Source organism: Armigeres subalbatus, chromosome 3 (assembly GCF_024139115.2).
Source record: "Armigeres subalbatus isolate Guangzhou_Male chromosome 3, GZ_Asu_2, whole genome shotgun sequence".
NCBI classification, from domain to species: domain Eukaryota; kingdom Metazoa; phylum Arthropoda; class Insecta; order Diptera; family Culicidae; genus Armigeres; species Armigeres subalbatus.
The window spans coordinates 161,590,299-161,605,660 of record NC_085141.1 but is presented as its reverse complement, the minus strand read 5'-3'; the positions used below and the strand labels follow the sequence as shown (position 1 = coordinate 161,605,660).

General features: G+C 41.9%; 1 protein-coding gene across 6 annotated transcripts in view; it reads right to left on the bottom strand.

The window, feature by feature from the left end:
• The window catches only part of LOC134224273 (ras-specific guanine nucleotide-releasing factor 2-like), a 509,452-nt gene extending 498,220 nt beyond the window's left edge, over positions 1-11,232 (bottom strand). For 3 of the 6 annotated variants that reach the window (XM_062703604.1, XM_062703610.1, XM_062703609.1), the window contains exons 1-2: positions 11,177-11,205; positions 10,989-11,074 (exon numbers count right to left, since the gene is read on the bottom strand). The gene's annotated coding sequence lies outside the window, so the exon portion shown is untranslated. Of the gene's footprint in view, positions 1-10,720; positions 11,075-11,176 lie in introns of all 6 variants that reach the window. The other 3 variants (XM_062703608.1, XM_062703607.1, XM_062703605.1) reach the window with 3 other exon arrangements.
• Between the last annotated feature and the right edge of the window lie 4,130 nt (positions 11,233-15,362).

The following is a 15,362-nucleotide window of genomic DNA, read 5'->3' as shown; positions in this document are numbered from 1 at the left end:
TTTTGGTTACGGCACCTCGTTTTTTTTTTCGCGCGAGAATATTTGGAGTGGAATCAGTTCTAATCACGATTTGTGCCTGGGTTTCTGTTAATAATATGCAATACAGCATACAGGTAAGTACATTATTACTGTATAAATTAATTGGTGTTAGATTATTGCTATCTCAAATTTTCAGACACTTGCCCGTCGAGTAAAATCCCCGTTGCTGTCTTCGAGTTGATTGGGCTTTGTCGGAGAATAAACGACTTTGGACGGCGGAAGTGGAATCAGATAATAAAATTCCTCCTACCAAACATTATTATTTAAAATAAACTGTTAAATCTAATGAAAAAGTCGGATGTTGTAGTTGTTTTTTTTTTTTTCATTATCAATAAAGGCAGACGATACGGTATGGTAATTTGAATTACAGAGGTCTGTACTATTTTTACAGATTCACCAGTATTTTCATACCGAGTAGTCGGTATTTTCTATACCGAGTGCTCGGTAATTTTTGACATTTCACTATCTCGAATGCCGAATCGAGTAGTTGGAATCGATTACCGAGGTGACTACCGAGAGCTCAGCTGTTGAGAAATCGGTAATTCATTTACCGAGCCCGGTAAACAAAATTAAGTGTGTACACACGGACAGACAGTTGGGGACAGCAGGGACTTTGGCCAAGGGCTTGACGACCCCTCCCCATGGCCACTGCGAGTTAGACCGGGACCATCGTCCCTAACCCCTAATCCCAAGGCGTCAAGCGACCCGTGCCGAGGGGATGCATGGCCAGGGGGTGAAATAATAAGCTAGGCCTTTAACGGAGCCTGTGGGGTACCTGGGCACCCTCCACAGTAATTGTCCCTTACCGCGTCATGCTGGGCTCTGGCGTGGTGGACCTCTTTTCCCGAGCAACTCGTGGGACCAAAATGGAAAACCAAGTCAATTCTTCAATTAGTGGTAGTAGTGTAGGCGACAACCCCTTCGCAAGAAGTGGGTTGTTCAGGTCTCCGCCTAGGAGGCCAGAGGCAATAGTCGGCAGCTCAGTGCGCAGCGCCAGCGTGGGTCACTCAACCTTCCTCTCGGCTAGAAAAACGCCGGTAGGGGTTATTGACGGCCCATGGCTTGTGGAGGCGATGAACCGCAAACGCGATGGGATTTCGGCCTTTGAGGTGGCGACGGAACAGCTGGACGCCATCATCGACTTTGCGTCATCGAAGCATAATATCAGCAAGGACCTCAAGAGGAGCTTGCAGAAACTTCGAAAGTCGATGCTGGACGCCAAGTTGGAGAGGGCGGTCGGGACGGCCAAGTGTAAACCCGTGAAATCGGTGGAGTCGAGGTCTACCCAGACTGAGGCCCAAGGATTCGCGGACTCGGGCAAGGTCGAATCGACCGAAGGCGTGCCAGCAAAGACGGTGGTGCCAAAGTCTACCCAAACTGAGGCTCAAGTATTTGCGGGTACGTCGGGGGTGGAGCAGACACAAAAACGGGGGAGACAGTCTCCAGGGGATGAGCTCCCTGGGGGCCGCTCCAAAACGCAGAGGGTTACTACCCCGAACAAGGATAGTGGGGCTGGGAAGCTGAACCCAGGTCAGGTACCTCCAAAACCGGGGGAGGACGGACCTGGAAAGGTCCGTCCACTCAGGAAAGACGGTGGTAAGGGGTTACGGCAGGCTGAAAGTCCTCAGCCGCAGCAGACCAGGGAAATAGAGGGGGATGACGCCTCCTGGACCCCGGTCAAGTACAAGAGGAAACCGAAGACGTCAAGGGCCGAAAAGAAGGCCCAGGCAAATGAGGGTAGCAAGAAGTCTAGGGTAGGCACCAATCGCTCCAGGGGCGATGCCCTAGTCATCACGGCGGACGAGGCTAAGTACTCGGATGTTTTGAAGGCGATGAGGAGTGACGTCAAGCTCGGTGAACTCGGCGCCGACATACGTCGAATAAGACGTACCCGGATGGGCGAGATGATACTCGAGCTGAAGCGGGGCATCTCGCAAAAGGGCGCCGCCTACAAGAAGTTGGCGGAGGAGGTCCTAGGCGAGACGGTCAAGGTGAGGGCAGTCACGACGGAGGTGCATCTAAGGGTTAAAGACCTGGACGAGATCACTGAAGTCGAAGAGCTCGTCACGGCACTGCGGCGACAGTGTGAAGTGGAGACGCCCACCGCAGCCGTTCGGCTACGGAAAGGTCCGGCAGGGACGCAGGTAGCATTGGTTCGGCTATCTGCAGCGGACGCCTTCAAGGTAGTCAAGTTAGGGAGCGTCAAGGTGGGATGGTCGGTATGCCCTGTGCGCATATACGAGCAACCCGAAGTTTGCTTCAAGTGCCTGGAACCGGGGCACAAGCAATGGGACTGCAAAGGCCCTGACAGAAGCAATCTCTGCCGACGCTGCGGATTGGAGGGACATAAGGCACAATGCTGCACGAACCCTCCCAATTGTTTGATTTGTTCCAGCAAAGCTGTGAACAGCAAGCACCCCATGGGTGTTCGATGTGCCCGGCGTTTAAGCGTGCTGCAAAATCAAAGTGCAGGTAACGCAGCTGGCTTGCTCGACCTCGCCCGAGTGTTTGGTGTGTGCAGGTTTAGAGGAAACGGCGGAACACGTGTTGCTCGTGTGCTCACGTTTTCGCGCAATGCGTGACCACATGCTTGCCACATGTGGTCTGGACACTACCCCGGACAACCTAGTTCGGAGGAAGTGTAAAGATGAAGTTGGCTGGAACGCCGTTTTATCGGTTTTCGCCCAAATCGTTTCGGAGCTACACAGAAAGTGGCGCGTGGACTCAAGGATGGCTAGTTCAGGCGCAAATAAGAGGTGGTCCAAGGGATCGGAGTCGGCTCCATGGGTCATACCGGTGGTCATGCTCTGTGGTCGAACTCGATCCTTTTATCGAACAAGTGGCCGCGCGAAGAACAACATGGTATCGTCGCTTTCGCGGCGTCGGTCAACCGGGCGGGTTCCGAGCCCAAGGACGGAAATGGGTCCTCGTCAAGGCGGGGGCAGGCGTAGGCCTCGCGTCGGCAAGTCCCTCTGTGTGCTGGCGAATAGGCCCTATCGCAGAAAGGTCAATTTGGGGTGCACGCGGCATCATCATTCTTGATACCAGTCGTGCAGAGGGAAGCAGGCGCGAAGTCGACCCTTCCCACCTTCCGAGGACATAGGGCGTGGTAAGGCCACCTGGAAAGCCGGCAACGCGCTGGCACGATACCATGGTGTTCTTCTAAAGAAGCGAGTTACGATGTTCGGTGCTGCAAGGACACGCAGCTAACCTCGAGGGTGCGTTGTGCACTGGCCCCCCTTTGAAGCATTACTTTCTGGTTGTACCGAAGGGACTATGGGCTTGGCGTCAATGGAAACGGTTTAGCGGGTCGGGGATGTAGTCCTGCCTCCCTCGGTGATCCCTAACCCCGCACTTCCTGGTCAACCCAGGATGTCTGTTGAGCAGATTCCCCCTCCATTGTCTAGGAAGAAAAAAAAAACACGGACAGACAGACATTTGCTCAGTTCGTCAAGCTGAGTCGATTGGTTTATAACACCAAGGGTCTCTGAGCCTTCTATAAAAAGTTCGTTTTTAGAATGAAATGATAGCCTTTCGATACAACTTTGATGCACGAGAAAGTCAAAAATAGAAAAAAAATTGTTGATCGCAGCAGGCGCGGAGGGTTGGACCAGCTTGTTGAATCAATTCAAGTGGAATAAACGTGTTTCTGAGTGCAAAAGTGATATTTCAATTGAAATTGAAAAAAAATATTTAGTAGAACATGGTGAGTCACGACACCGCTTAAATGTTTCATCAATTATTTTGCAATATCTGGGACGGAGTGACTTTTCTGGGTGTCTCGATATCATTGGCAATGTCCTGGACGATGAAAAAGTATCAGGAAGCCTGGAACACGAAACTGGAATACGAAATTTTCTCAAACTACACTCCAGAAAAACGCAAACAATTTTGTCGGGCCTCTAATCTTCTCGCGGGTTACAGCTTGTTTTGTTCTTGCGAAATCGCTAATTAGTATAACCCAGGTTGATATTCTTTTGGTCGTTTCATCGGTTAACATATCAAAATGTCAAACCATACTTTTGCATATAAACATTAAAGAGTGATTCACAAAAAGATGAAAAATGATCAGTAAATAACGTCTGAATGTTCCATGAAATGCTACCATAAATCGATAAAAAAAATCGGGAGTTTCCATAACGAATAATTTTAAGATCCATAACTACGCCAAAATTTAGCAATTAATAGAAAAATATGTTCCTTCAGACATGGTCAAGAAAAATAATAAAATTCTTGCTATTTTCCCATGAACATATGACAAATGGTCCATAAATCTTTGAAAAATGATCCATAAAAAACTATATTTTGATCCATAAAACTCCAATTTGCGATTTTTTTATCGTGATGATGATACATGATTTCAGTAACATGATCCATATTTTTGGTCATTTGATCCATAATTTTGGTGATATGACTCACAAATTTGACCATATGATCCATAGATTGATTTTGAAAAATTGTGAATCGATTAACATAGTTTCATTGACCTTCTTTCCAAATTATGGATCCAATGACCAACAATATGGATCATGTTACTGAAATCATGGATCAGCATCACAGAAAAAGTGCGAAAAAGTCTAGCGTACTTTAGGGTCATGGGTTCGAGTCCCATCGAAGGGAAAGTAGTTACCTCCAATACATTTTTCAAATCATTATCTTCCACGTAATGTACATATTCACATATGAGTTTTCATAACATTAATGTCCAAGTCGGGTGGTTTAATCCCCAGAATATACGCAATTGCCTTTGATTGAACCAAAAAAACGAAACTTAATTTGTTTCTATATAAATTCTCATATAAACATAAATAGTCATTGCGCTACCACTAAATCACTTCCAAATTGTCTGACATTTTGCCAGGACTCCTAAACCACCAAGAAGAAGCTGATTGACATATCTGCGATTTGGGCGTAACTTATTTTGTAAACAAACATTGGAAGGCGAATTCCGGGAATCACTTGCGGAGAAAAACGCTTGTTTTCAACGGAATCGACAAAACAAGACAAACGAAATTTCGAAAAGAAAGTGTTATGTACCACCTCTGATGGGGTGCAAATGAAAAACAGGGAATTGCGGTGGGCCAAGTACGTAGCCAGAATGTCGTACAATAACCCAATGAAAATCGTTCCCGGCAACGAACCGACGGGCAAAATAAGTACGCAGCACGGTGGATGACGACCCTGTGGACCCTTGACTGAGTTGTAAATAATAATAATTGGTGTAGCGTATCAAACTTTCTGATGTTCATAACGATTCAATCCAGCGGCTGCATGATGGACAATGATTTTTAATATTCATTCATCACACAATATATGCAATCAGTCTTTTGGTAAGTATACCAATTAATCTATGACAACAAAATAAAATGTCCATAAAGAATACGAAATGTTCCATAAAAAATAGGAAAATAAAAAAAAGGATAAGAAGCAATCATTAATATAAAATTTTGCTAAATATTGCAAGATCTTTTTGAACATAAAAGAATTTTCCAAAAAACAAAAACTTAAAAATGGAATCCAATTGAGTTGTATGTAAAGGTGAAGTAAGACTGCGTAGCTGTATAATGTATAATGCACCTCACCTGGCCCCGCCACCATTTCTAGAAAACTATAACAAACTAAGGGTAAAAATCAGTTGGTACCTTTGAATATTTGTAAAACCATCATACTACGTGAATGTGGAAGTATTGTTACATAATGAAATCAATGTTTGTTTGCTCAACATTCTGGAGCGACGCTAGCACACTATCTGCAAAACTTGCACTGGAACACTCAATTGGGCAACAAAATAACTTTTCTCAGTGGTTAATATCCCGACTAGAAGGTCATATCAAAATTATATCAACATATGTTATTATGTTATACTAAATTTTTTTAACAAAATTTGTTAGAAACATGGTGCAGGATGTTGTAAAAATATCTAAATTTCTATAAAAAATTACACTACTTGAAACAAAGAACTATCAAATTTTGTTACAATTTCATTATTATTTTGTTAGAAATTTATAACAGAATCAGATACAAAATATATTGTTTACTGTGCAGTTGGAAATTTTTACAGGTCGTGATAGGTCTCCAGATTGTGATCAACAATCAGAAATGTTTTGTTGAAACTAACAACATTATGAGTTAGGCGGAGACTTTGCTATATCTATTTTAATTGCCTACTGTTGGACTATTCGGTGTTAAGCATTTTATAAATCATATTATGATAAAATCCTGTTACAACATTTGAAAGATAATGGCTACTAAGAACAAAATTGTATCAAAATAAGTTATAAATATCGCAATATGTTATAAATGTGTTAAATTTTTACGTTTGTCGAAAACATGTATCACTGGTCAAAACGCCTCAGTGTAGGCAAGATGATATGCCCTTGCCAACTGGACACAAGCGCGGCGAGCCTGCAGCAGTTGCTTCCAAATGATATGTAAACTATTGAAAAGAAGTTCCAACCAGCTTAAATGGATTTATGTTGGTTTTTTAATGTCAAGCACATAAGGATTTGTATCTATTATAGGATTGATAAAATACTAATTAAGGGTTATGAAACGTTTTTGGGAAGTTTTGCACAGGCACTTGTTGAAATCCATTTTCACACGACTGTTGAAAAAAGCTTTTTTACGTGTTGTCTGTAATATTTTTATATGATTACTCACAGGCAATGCATTTGCGACCTTTTGGACTACCAGATAACACAAAGTTGGCATAAATTGCGTTGAAAAGTGAAAAGTTATCAGGTACTGCCTTAGGGGGGCATATTATACCGTCTTACCCTAATGGATGTCATTAGTAGAAGGAGAACGGACTCTGCGTTGCTTAGGGGCTGTTGGCGGTAAATGTTTGCTTACCGTATGTCAGATGTTTGCATCGCGGGGCTTTAAATGTATTTCTGATTGTATTGAATTTACACATTCTCAATCCAAACGAATAAACCATCAAGTAAATTTTTTTCACAAGATTTCAGCATTGTTTGCTGAAGTTAGTAATTGGAAATGCGCATTATTGAAAATAATTGGAGCAGCTGGAAAACATTCTGATTGAAAGTTAATCTTGCTTAGGGTATCAACATTTTAGTTTAGCGCTTTTTCGAGTTTGCGTTGCGATCAAATAAACAAGGTCCGATTTGAGAAAAAATATTCTAGCTCTTTTAGTGGAATATCGTGAACTATTAGAAGACGAGTTTAGTACTTTCCATTTAACTCCGCCACGTTTTGTAATCCTTGCAGATATGTATTTCGATCTCATCTGTGAGGTCGTTTTCAGTGTCTCATACTTGACTCGACTCAAATCAGCGCTAGCGGCAACCAAAATGCTATTGTGCGCTAGTGTCGTTATGCATGCAAGAGCATACCAGCGCCATCGTGTTGTCGTTTGGCGTTAAGGTTCGGTTTGTTTGTTTACTCATGTTTTGCAAGAAATGTTGTACGAGGCTCCATGTCTGTTTCCTTTGCTGCTACCCTACACCCAACCAGCAGATGGAGGATTTTAATACAGTTCTACATAAGAACCTCGCAGGAAAAAAAATGACGTATACAATTTTAGAAGATTTTAATACAACCATTGTATACGAATCTTACAATTTTGCATTGTTTTAATACAGTATTTATATAAAAGGCTTACAGCCATTGTAATAAAACCTTGCAGAATACTATATACCAAGATTTTATACAATAACTGTTAGTTACCGCAACTTACATCCCGCCGAAAGAGGTCACAATAAGGTTACTGCAATCGAGGTTGATCGGAATGTTCTGCTTGAGTACCGACGTTATTGTTGCTTATACATTTTCTGTCACTTAAAAAATTTCAGAAAATTTCCCTCGAGTGCTGCTGATGCTGAACACGGCCACACGAAGCCTTTACTCTTCCTTGATCTAATGCTCCTAAAAATTGTAAATCTATAAGAAAAGGCTGATATATTAACGTTCAAAGTTTATCATATCTTCATGACACTCTTTAATTGTACCCCGGTATGGCAAACGCAAACGTAGTCCTACGCCAAATTATTAGCACTTTTCAAAGCAAAAATTGCGATTATAAAAGAATAATTTTCTACAAAATAATCATACCACAATGACCAAGTATGCAAAACTGCATACTTGCATGAGAAATAAACGCATGATTGATTGTAAACGAAAATATTACGCGTGAGTTGAAAGAACCACACATTGTTGATTTTCGATGAAAATCAAAGAACTTTTCTCAATTTGCGCTGCTTCTCTCGATAATGAATAGCTTATATTGAACTACATTATTATTAAATAATTCCTAAGAAATTACTACAAACGATAATATAAACGATTTTACAAGTTGTTCCATTTTGTCGCGTGAGTGCGTTTTGCACAAAAAAGTGGTGATACTGACAGGAAAACTCATGGAGGCAAAACGAGTGTTAGCAGGCAGTTATTAGATAACGATGTAGTAAAATTCCGACAAGGGGTGATAGTCCATCAAGGACACCATTCTGGAAAAATAAACTATTAGAATGTCACGTCTCCACGCTCAGCAATGAGCATTATCAAAAACATAAGGAGGGTAGAATCTCTGAATTCTCCACTTCCTTCAAAGAAACAAGGTTTCAAGACCGTTCTGCCTAAGCGCTGAAAAATATTAAGGCTGGAGACTGCAGATCATATATAAATTATTTTCTTCGTTTGAAACCAAAGTTTCTGAAACCTAACGTGATTCTGTTGAAACAAATTTTGGAAAATTCTCGTTCATAGCTACCTACTTGCCTTTTCAATGCGTAATTGAATAATGCTGAAATCAATTTCAACGGTTTTATTCGAAGACTGCCCTGTGGGATATTATACTATTCAATATCCCAATGCCCCAACTTGTTCTTCATCCACTCGAAATCATTCGACAATTGATTTTGTTTTACCTTATTCAAGTCAGCTGTGTGGTCAATTTGTAACTCATGCTGACTTTGACTCTGATTACGTTACTGTGACGTTTGAAATCTCACAAGAAGCCATTCATATCCAATCAGCTCAACTTTTAATTATCATAGAATCTCTCGATACCAAAAATGATATTAACAATGGTCTCGCATCTTTGACAAATTTAATTGTCTAAGTTCTCAGTTCGAAACCCTTATGGAAATAAACTAAAATCCATTCTTTAAAAAAAACTCAAAAGCCAATTCCACCGCTCAAAGAGGGAAAAACAATTTATTAACAAACGGCGGAAAAGCTCAAAACCTCAACTATACCTAAATTGATTGACAGTTTGGCCGGGAATCAAAACCAGCCACCATCAGCATGGTCTTGCTTTGTAGCCGCGCGTCTTACCGCACGGCTAAGGAGGGCCCCAAGTTCGTCCAGTCTCTATATATAAAAATGAGTTTGCATTTCTTTCAGGCACTACAACTCACGAACGGGTTGAACGAATCGCATGATGTTTGCATGGTTCGGGAAAATTTTACATTTAAATTTGCAAAGCAAAAGTGCCGAGCAACGCAAAGTCCGATCTGCCTCGTTTTGGCATGGACAATGGATGGATGCGTTTGGAGGCGTGTGGTGCAATATAAGTCAGAGTCGCTCAGGCCTTGCAAAATACGTTAGATGTTTCACCAAAGTGTAATACAGAAATCTGTGTTCCCACCTTTCTTTGTGTAATTTCAATACATTTTTCGCTTATTAGAATCGTTTTGATCTCCGCGTGACTATCGAAGTGGTACAGTGATCGCCACGTCACTATCCAAGCCATTCCTGGGTGGACGTTAGGTAGTATAACAGTGATTTCTCGCTCAACTTTTCAAAAGGGCCTAAGTAACATTTTGCTTTTCTCACATACATTAATGGCCCTCTGATAATCTTCAGTTTCTATCCATTTCACATTTGCCGCTTGCTTGCGGTGTCAATCGAATCTGTATCTTCACTATTTTCATCTACTCCCTTTCGCTTTGAGTAGTAATTATCACCGAAAAAATAAAGTAATTTTGATTTTTTCGATTAAGTTACATACTTTTCGATCTAGTCATATTACATATACTTCAAAACTTGTAACTTGTATAATTCATTTGCTTGGCGCATTTGTTGGAAGTGATTAATTTTGATAACGATAAAATTACAAATATGTTTTAAATATCGATAATTTAGGAATGGTCAATATTTCACTGGTGATGGATCAATTTTGGTTTTTAAATTATCATTTGGGTTGTATCTAGTCTACTAATGTTATCCAAGACATACTCTCTATGCTGAAACACAATATCCTGCTGTAAAAATCTCAAATTACATCTTTTTCTATCTCCATAGCATTTATTAACAATATCGAATCTGATTGAACCGCTTCCATATCGCCCGGATGTTTAATATTGTTTCAGAACTACACAACTGTACAAACATCATTTTCACATGAGTCTCAAAATCTAGCAAATGCGCCTGTTTCAATTGGCAATGGACACACATCAGCATGCACAATTGAGATATCACCTTTTTTTCCACAACACTCGAACCCTGTATGAAAAAGCACTAATAACTGAAAATAATTGGCGATCCATTATAATGATTCCATTCAACTCAGAAACACATTTGAAAAGAGTTTCAAATCAAACGAATGCTGTGAATTAAGCTCCAGATTCCCTCCCTTGAATAAGGTCTTAAATTACAATGGAGCGTCCAAACTTTTCGAGCTGTTGTTCTAGAAAATTTTCCAACTTTTAACACCCACCCTCCCGAGATTGGGAACCTCTCGCAAGCTATGCCAGGGACGATGCTGCGGCCGAATGGGATGGGTATTGCGAGGCTTCAAATAGGCGTTAGGCGAAATTTGCCTTGTTGGTTCGAGGCAAATTCCCTCCGGTTTCCTGTGGCTTGATTTTTTTTCTCTCCTCTGTTTTTTTTTTCTGCAATGATTTTATTTTTCACTAATGTATTTTTCATTCACTTCGGTTGTATCCTTCCTCGGCCGCATGAGGCACGCTTTACCGTTTCTCTACCTTTTACACTATTTTTAGACACAGATACACGTACGTTTTCCGTCCTAGGTGATAGAAATCCTGTGCGCTTTCATCAGAGAGATGAACTGGAAGAAAAACGTTAAAACAGCTTCACAGCTCTTCCTACTGGGGAAAAGTTGGTGAAACCAGGCAATATCACTTCCAGGAAAAAAAAAAGAATATCCAACCAAAGGGTTCACGGCGGCGGTCTTCCGGGAAGTATTTGCGTGTCGAGCGCGTCAAGGGTAGTCTACGACTGAATCGGAAAATTTTCACTTTCTCACATTGTTCTGGCTCGGGGTTGAAATTTTCCCCCGCATGTCCAGGTACGCGAGCCCGGTAAGAGCACGATACGACGACACGATGGGTGGCTGAGAGTGAGTCCCCAGTTCTATTGGAGAACCGGAAAAGGGAGGAGAGCGCCCGGCACGAAAAGCTGTTGTCACCGGTTATTCTGGACCACGCGGACCATGATGGTTGAACTCGGAGAAGCGTAACCGTAGATCAGTATTTTACGGAACTGTATGGTTCGGTATCCCTTTTAGAGGCTAGAATATAATGAGCAGCATGTGCGTATTTCAAGTGATGATTAACGCACACGCACAACACTACATACCAATACCATATCTTGAATGGGAATCATGCAACTATGTTGGGAACTTGGTGGCAGTCGAAATTCATTAGCCACCAGTAAAATAATGGGCTTCCCGTCGATGAATATACATGATTAATTTAATTTAAGTAATAACCTTTAGGGTGGTTCAATGAACCACGCTTATCTGATTCTGTCTCATGTTCTGAGGGCCACAACCAAGGGCTGTCCAAAGCGCGAGTAATTCCTGAAAATCCGGAAGAAGGCTTCCAATACGACCCTACTGAAGAAGAACTGTGTTCCTGTACATAACGAGGTGAACTATCCGGCCATCGCGGCTCTCCGTCGAGCGATTCCAATCCTCCCACTGTTACAACCGCTCAAGCGACTGGCAGCGGCAGCTGCGTCGGTTGAAGCTCCAGCACCGTCCGCTTCATCCTCCAACAAATCTTCCCGCTCCTGTTAAATTCCGTCGGCAGCCGGAGTACGAAAATGTCCTACCTGAAGAATCTGCTCCACTCTACACTCCGGAGCAACTAATGCCGACCTTCGCGCAGCTCGCCACTCGGCTGCGCGAATGTAAATCCCGTTTCGACAAAGTCTTCACCCTTGGCATGTTCATCTTTGAAAAAAAAGGCTGTTAGGTGGTGTGGCATTCTCTTCGCTACAACATCAAATGTCGCCTGTTACCAAGCTTCCAGCTGAATATCATCGAGCCCATCGGTGTCGAAGTCACAATCACGCTCATCGTGGCGTTCCGAAGGACGGTCGATGATCCGTCGCCGGCTTTGGCTTGAGTTCATTGTTGAACTAATGCGGAGGCAAGTCCAGTACATCATTGTCGCAACATGAACGCGAAGCATCAAGCCTGGGGAAACAGTCACGGAAATCAAAACGGAACCTTATGGAGCAACGCCACGGAGGAAGGTTAGTACACGATTCTAACCCGGATTCCCCCACTCGGCTGAGTCGATCCGGCATTCATGGATTCATGGTCGATGGACATTCAACAATCGACTTGTGCATCACAAACATGAACAACCATTTCTCCCAGCCGGTCGTCCACCAGGAGCTCAGCTTGGATCATTACCTGGTGGTGGTGTCGACTGGGGCCGATTCCAAAGGTGTGTGGATGACAACATCGACTACCAGCGACATCCGGCCACACCGGAGGAAATCTACGATCAACTTCACTCCATCCAAGAGACAATCTCCCAGGCCCGTGAACAACATGTGCTAAAAGCTTGACAGGCAAGCAACACTCTACCCATTGATACACTAATCAAAGCTTTGATCCGTTTACGATCGCTTGATAACTTTTGCAGAGAAGGTCACCGAAATAGGTCGTCACTTTGAAATAATATTGGACAGAACATCGTCAGGCCACATGAAGCAGCCGTAAACGAGCATGCTAATAACATCCATCGTATTCACAACTACTCCTCAGAGAAGTTTGAGATCTCGGCTGGCGAATTGACGGCCTATATCAAATCATCAAAAAAATATGAAGGCCCCAGACATCGACAGCATCATGAATCTCGAACTGAAACACCGTTTTTCGAGCACCTTTCGCTGATTATTAATCAGTGTCTCCGTTTCATCTACTTTCCCTCGTCCTGGAAGACAGCCAAAAGAGCTGAGCAGAATAGATTAGATACGATTGCGTACTATCCGGAAGTCTGAGAAGGATATTTCCTCTCCAAAAAGTTATCGCCACATCAGTCTTCTCCCAGGGTTATCCAAGCTGTTTGAAAAGGCGATTCCAGTTACCGAACACTACAGTTACCAGTTACCGAACACAGTCTACCGAACACCACAACATCTTGCCTGAGGTAGGTTATATAGGTCTAAATATATTCATAGATTATCAAATTTAGTCCTAAGTTTTATGCCTTGCTTAGGCTATATTGTAGAATATTCTTCAAAAGATCAAAAATGGAAACCATTTTCTTTTTTTATTCAAATATATTATTTTAAAGATGAAGGGCTAACGGCCAAACACTTATAATGTAAATCTATGTAGGGTAGAATACGGCATTGGCAGGGTGCGACAGTTGTTGGCACCCTCAACAATATTTGCGTTTTCCAGCAAACATACACTATTTATGAACATAATTTTGATTCAATCACACAATTTCAAGTCTAGGCTTTCATTTGAATAAGTTGTTTGTGTAAAAGTAGCAAGATTTGACGAGTTAATCACCGAAACAAATTTGCACCTACAAAATTCTTGCCATTATTGCATTGCCAAAGAAAGCAGCGCACGAAAAGCAAACTGTTACTTACTTTTTTGGATCGCCTGTTTCTTCTCTTTATTGCATATGACACGACAAATTAAGTACGTAAACTACTTATTTTACTTCATCACTACTTGATTATCACCACAAAGAGCAAATTTATGTAATATTTGCTCTATGTTTCACTAAATAAAATCGGGACTGTTCGTTTTCTTTGACAGCAGCACACTTTGGAATAGAGCGAGAGAATGTGTTTGTGAGCATATCAAACACACGCTAAAAAGATACCACGCACAATTCTATGTGATTTGATTTTAGCAAAACTACGAACAAAATATCCGGCGTTGGCATTTATTTTAAAAAAGTGTTAAAATACAAATGCTTCTATTAAGATTTTACGAAGACCATGAATTATATCAAAAGTGATAGCGACACCGTAGTATGTGGCTTACATGACCGTTTTTCTTTTGCAACTTTAAGGTGAAGGTGGGTAAGTACCAAAACAAAGCTTTGAAAGTATTGGTACAATGAAAACTGTTATATACTGTAGTAGTATTGGTGGCGTATTTATAAAAAAAAACATAAAATATTAGTAGGGTGGTTCAAAAAACGACCCAGCTCCAACACGCTCACTCGATTCCGTCCCATGCTCCAAGTGTTTTTCAAAAACCGAATTGAACAAAAACTGGTAGAGCACAAGCCGGTTCAAGTTTGTATGAAAACTAGTATGGGAAACTAAACCTTTCATTACACTGGCTACAGCGCCTCCCCTCCAAACGCTGGCGAAAAGAGGACCCACATAGCTGAAATCAACATTCCAGAGACTTCATTGGACGAAAATCGCATCGCAGGAAAGATCCATTGAATACGTAACGCAAAAAATAGCATTTTATACCCCGCTTACTCCCATGTCACACGTTTTTTATGAAGTATATGCCCCTGGTGCGATAGATATCATAGACAAATTCTGGCTATTTTGTTGAATTCGGTTGAATTACACGTTTCACTGATGAGAAGCCTAATTATCATGCTAAAGGCTCGCAACCTCGATTAAAATCGACTTCCAACTATTGGAACGACCATTCAATATGCATTGTCTATGGAGTTAAAGCTCTTGAATATTTCATCCAGTCATATGGTCTCCCCCCTCGCCATCGCCCAATGACGGAGTGCTACAATCAGAATAATGTAAAATTCAACCTCGCCATATAAACTGTCATACAAACCTAAAACGACCTGTGCACGATAAGCCCCTATTCAAACTGATCCAAGCCATCGGACGACACCCAAAATATGAAACATAAACGACTGAACCTGGCGGAGCAAAATTATTTTTGAGCCACCCTAGTTAGTAGTTTGCTGCTGTCGGTACCGGTGTTTACATTCGCTCCGCGATCAGTTTTTAATCGTTTTTTTCGGGCAAAAATAGCAGTTTATATAAAGTTTTCGGTTCAAACAAGTGACTGATTTGAAAAAAGTGATGTTTAATTTGCATCCCATCAACATTCCGGGCTGCTCATGTGCGGAGAAGTGAGTAACAACATG